The sequence below is a fragment of the Microcebus murinus genome, chromosome 9, assembly GCF_040939455.1.
Source record: "Microcebus murinus isolate Inina chromosome 9, M.murinus_Inina_mat1.0, whole genome shotgun sequence".
NCBI classification, from domain to species: Eukaryota; Metazoa; Chordata; class Mammalia; order Primates; family Cheirogaleidae; genus Microcebus; species Microcebus murinus.
In genome coordinates, this window is record NC_134112.1 from 46958680 (window position 1) to 46964310 (window position 5631).

The following is a 5631-nucleotide window of genomic DNA, read 5'->3' on the forward strand; positions in this document are numbered from 1 at the left end:
CATGCCTAAGAGGTGATGGTTTATCATTGCCACTCTAGGGTTATCATAATAAGATATTATAGACACTGTTTTGTGTATTTATTCTGTTCCCTTGTGATGACATTGAATTTGAAAATAATTTCATTTCAAAATTTCTGTTATATAATGCTTTTATACAACCCAAGATTTATAGATAATAATGTTATTAGTGATTTTCTTTGGAGTTAGAAAGCAGAACAGTTTCTCTTTAGATGCTGGCTTAAAAACAGCTCCTCCCTGGAGGAGCCTGGAGGCTGGTGAGAGGTTCTAACAGTAAGGGCGGCTCCCATAGTGAATTTAGTGGCCTCTGGTAAGAGTAAAGATATGGCTGCTATCACCCTCAAATTGGCAGACCATCCTGCAGTTGTGGGGTCCAATTTCTTTGATAAATAGGCCTCTGGTTGTAGCTGTGTCCCCAAAACAACCCCAGAACTATTCCCCGTCTCTCATGGACATATAAAAAGAAGGTTCTCTGACAATGTGGTAGGCCCAGGGTCGGGGCTTGGCATAAAGCCTTTTCAATGCCTGATCAGCCTGTTTTTTGTTCAGGGCCCCATATTAGAGATTTCATATCAACCTTTCCTTTTAGACTTTTATAAGGGAGCTGAGCTAGAAGCCCATAATTAGGTATCTAAATTTGTAAAAACCCCATAAGCCCAAGAAAATAGTGCAGAGGTGGCCAAGTAGTGGGTTCAGGTAGATAAACTATGGCCTAGACATACTCCAGGGACAGCTCTCATTTTCCCAGGCTGAGAATAAGCCCCAGGTAGGTTACCTTAGGTTGAGCCAGCTGGGCTTTGGGATGACACCCTGTACCCACTTTCAGCCAGGAATTGTAGAACTTGAATGGCATGTTCCCTCTTCCCCCAGATGTAGCAATTGCTCCAGGCACCAGGCTTTGTCTCCAGAAGGGGCTGAAGGTTCCTGGCTGTCTACCTATCACTTTCATGAACACAACTCTATTTTCAAAACAAAAAAAGTAGTGAGAAGGAGCACATTGATTTAGATTTTTGTAAATCTCTTCTATGCCTGGCTTAATGGAAGACTGAATTTTTTTTTTTTTTTTTTTTTTTTTTGAGACAGAGTCTCACTTTGTTGCCCAGGCTAGAGTGAGTGCCGTGGCGTTAGCCTAGCTCACAGCAACCTCAAACTCCTGGGCTCAAGCAATCCTCCTGCCTCAACCTCCCGAGTAGCTGGGACTACAGGCATGCGCCACCATGCCTGGCTAATTTTTTGTATATATTTTTAGTTGGCCAATTAATTTCTTTCCATTTATAGTAGAGACGGGGTCTTGCTCTTGCTCAGGCTGGTTTCGAACTCCTGACCTCAAGCAATCCACCTGCCTCGGCCTCCTAGAGTGCTAGGATTACAGGCGTGAGCCACCGGGGCCTGGCCTTGAATTCTTCTTATCTGCTTCTGTATTCAATCTATTATGCTATCTATATCATCTTGAAGTATATTAAGCAAATCTCACTTCACACAGATGTATAGTTGGAAAAGGGAGTAATGTTTTCATAGCCTTTTCAGATATCATAAAAAATTATGGATATTCTAAGTGATAGTATCTTAAATGTTAGTTGAAATGTAGAATATGAACATATCAGTGAACTCTTCTGTTATATGAAAATTCATTGGTCTAACTTGTACTTTGTTTTTAACATCATGCATTGATCATTTGAAAATATTATTTTATTGAATTGTACAACTCTTCCATGTGTTGACACATTTCATTATACAAAATTTGTTACTAAAATTTTCTATGTATGAAATCTCAAGAACTGAGACGCTATCAAGTTCACAGTGGGAGATAGAAGTTTTCCAAAACTCTTTATTTTTATTTGAAATTTTGAATTTTATCATTGACAACAAACAACTGCCAGTTATTTTCCTTGAAGGGATAGGTTGACTTTGTTGATTTTCAGAAATATGCCTGTCAAATATACAAGACATTTGTATTACCTGAAATCAGAATTACCATAGTTTGTCAGTAGTTCTTTCATGCTCAAATTCTACGTTTTGAAGAAAACAGCTAGTTAAAAATACATATACTTGAGAAAGAAAAGATAGCTTTTATCTGAGGAGTGTGAGCCCCTTTAAATGATCAGGCCCAGAGAGGAGTTGGAGTGAAACAGCAGTCATGTCTCACTTTCTCCTTGTGCTAAATAATTACCTCTTGAAGCTACTTGCTATGTGGCTCTAGACTAACTGATGCCAAGTAGCCATAAAATGCAATACACTGCATACTATAACTCATACCCTGGAGTCCAACAATGTATAGCCAATCACTAACTACTGTAAACCAATGACAATTCCTGGCAAACAACTTTTGTAATCACTCCCTCTCCTGATTTGTCCTTTTTTTTTCTTTTTTTTTAAAGAAAACAAACAAACTTGAATCTCTCCTTTGCTCTCCAAAGCACTCTTTTGGAAGTGTGTCCTTGGCAGTTGTCCCCAACCTTGGCCCAAATAAACTCTATATTAATTTTGCCTCGGTTTCTTTCTTTAGGTTGATATACTCAATGGTTGAAATTTAATAAAATTAATGTTCACAATTTCATTGACATTCTGAAGTGAAACAGGCTTTTTTTTTTTTTTGTCTTACAAGTATGTGGCAACAGTTTGGTGCTACTGTCTCTAATTTGTGCTAGGGCCCCAGAAGTTTTATTTACCATTGATTTTTGCAACATCCCTATAAATTCCAGCAGTAAAAAAAGCAAATAAGATACTGTTATAAAGACCTTTGACTTTGTGACTCTCTCAAAGTCTTGGGGCGCTCTGGAGGGCTATGGATCATACTTTGATAGGTATTAGGATAAACACAGAATATAAAAACTGTTATCAAGTCTATCTTTATTAGGATAATACAGAATATGAAACTGTCCTCAAGTCTATCTTCTAATAGAGGAAACCTGTGGAGATGATTACAACATAGCTTAATTGGCAATTTAAGAAGTGACAGCTGTATCTTAACACCCAGACAAATTAAAGACAAGCCCAAAGGTAGGAAGGTTACGTAGATATGATACTGTTGCAGCAGTGCAGACGTGAGATGGTGAGGGCCTTACCTAAGCCAGTGGTGATAGGCAAGGTGAACTTTTTAAGGTGGTGGATGAAAGCATGCGAGATTGATATGTGGGCAGAGAAAGATTTTTCACACAGATTAAAAAGTAGTAGAAAGTTTATTTTTCTGAGAAAGAAAGGCAGAGAGACAGAGAGAAAAGGAGGGAGTGGCCACGGAGGAAGGAAGTGCTGGGCAGCTGAGGAAAAGCTATTTGGAGTTTTCAAAGGGTAAAAATGGCTTTTTCCCTCTCTGCTTCAGCAGATTCATGACAGAAGTGGCTGCAAAGCTGTTGTAGGTGCTCTTTATTTTTTCTCTTTTCACTGTGAGGCAAGCTTATCTGAATCCTTCAAATGTGTTCTGGCTGGAACTGAGGCAGAGAGCTGGATTGGGGAGTTTGTATTCCTACTGTCTCTTTAGGGCTCTTCAAGGCTGAGAAACAAACTCTTAGAGATAAGGAGTTAGGCCACAGGTGTTTAATTGAAACAAAACAAAGGGGATAATTGTGTTAAGTTTCCTCTTCAAAAGGGCAATTATGTGCTGTAAGTTTATTTTTTCTTACTTTCTATTTGCTCGTTCATTTTCCTCAAGTAGATTATTAGTAAGGCCACCTTTTAGTGGAATTATGGGATTTACTGGCTGATTAGATGTGAAGCATGAAAGAGGAGGGCAATAGTATGCACATTGCTACCCTTTATTTACATAGGCATCACAGGAGAGGCAGCTTGGCAGAGGGGTGGGAGGAGAAAATGGCTGTAGTTTTGGATTTACTGACTGAGATGAATGTTAGATTGCTAGTCAGCAACTGGATATCCTACTCATTCCCCAATGGCCATGCAGTTGTGTCTCATTTGCTGCTGTATCCCAGGCTTAACACAAAACCTCTCATGAGGTTGGTTGAATATATAAATGAATCAGGTTAGGAGCTCGTTAGTGAACTGGAAAGAGTTAAATTTGGTAGTCCTTTTAAGGAAGATGCTTATTTGAAGCCACAGGGGTGAATGAGATCAGGTTGATTATAGCTATACTACTAGCTCTCCACTTTAAAATCTTTCTGTCCACTACACCCTCATAAGTGGCATTCTCAGGGAATGTTCCTCCAAATAGCTCGTCACATCCTATAACATCTACATTTATTTTGAAAAAAGTTTTCACATAACCCAGTGTGAACTAAAATAAAATTTTAAGGCTCACCCCCCCCCCCACAGGCTGACTGAATGAACTCCTAGTGGCCAAAGGAATATCCTAAAACTAAATTGCCTACCAAGAGGAAGGAGGTCAGATCTGCCTTATCATGCCCCCCTCCCTTCTTGGGGACATCCTTTGTAACCCATTAACAGGCTTAAGGGTATGCAAGACAAACCTACAGGTACTCAATTTACACAACAAATATATGTCCCATGTCTTAGCTCTGATAAACAGCTCCTAAGTTAAAACATTCCAAGCCTTTAGACAAAGCTTTTTGTCTTTAACCAATTACAAGCCAAAGAATCTTCAAACCCACCAATAACCTGTAAGCCCCCACTTTGACATGGACCCCCTTTTCTGGCTAAGCCAATGAATGCCTCCCAAGTATTGATTTATGACTTTACCTGTAACCCCTGTCTCCCTGAAATGTATAAAACCAACTGTAACCCAGACACAGGAAGTCCACTTGCTGAAGGACTCTTGGGAATGGCTCTGGGTCACAGTCCTCAAATTTGGCTCAGAGTAAATCTCCTTAAAATTATTTTTTGGCTTTTCCCCATTGACAGCAGCATACCTAATAACCACCATTTGTTAACACATTGACTGCCACACTAGAAAAACATTTTTTTCCCTGGGACCACAGTGTTTCATTAAAACAATCCTTTCTAATTCATTTTTTATTGTTTTCTGTGAGTTATATGCAATGCAATCCACGTTTTTAGAATTAAATTGTCAATATTAAGTGTAACAATAAGAACCATCAACAAGTAACATTTTCCGGAACCAACTGCAGCATTTTGCTTCATGAAGCCCCAGGCTCAAAACTTGCCTGAGTTAAATACAACTCACCAGGCAGTCAATGTCTTTATGGCTGCTTACTAATACCTGTTCCACTGATTTTAACTAGGATGGGACAGGGCTGACCTCATCTTTCCACCCTTCAGTGTGTAGTCAGCTCTTCATTACTTCACTTTCTCCCCCACCTCCTCCGCTGAGTGTAGCAGCATCAGCATAGTTCACAGCAACCTCAAACTCCTGGGCTCACGGGATCCTCCAGCCTCAGCCTCTCGAGTAGCTGAGACCACAGGCGCGCGCCACGATGCCCGGCTAATTTTTCTATTCTTAGTAGATACCGGTCTCGCTCTTGCTCAGGCTGGTCTCCAACTCCTGAGCTCAAGCGATCCTCCTGCCTCGGCATTCCAGAGAACTAGGATTACAGGCGTGAGCCACCACGCGCCGCCTATGATCTCACGTTTTACGACCCCAAGCTCCGAAGGATTATTTGGGTACGTCTCTCCGAGTCCACAAGATTGGCCCCTGAACCCAGGCAGGTGCAGGCGGTCCGAATGCCAGGCAGGGGGCGGTGC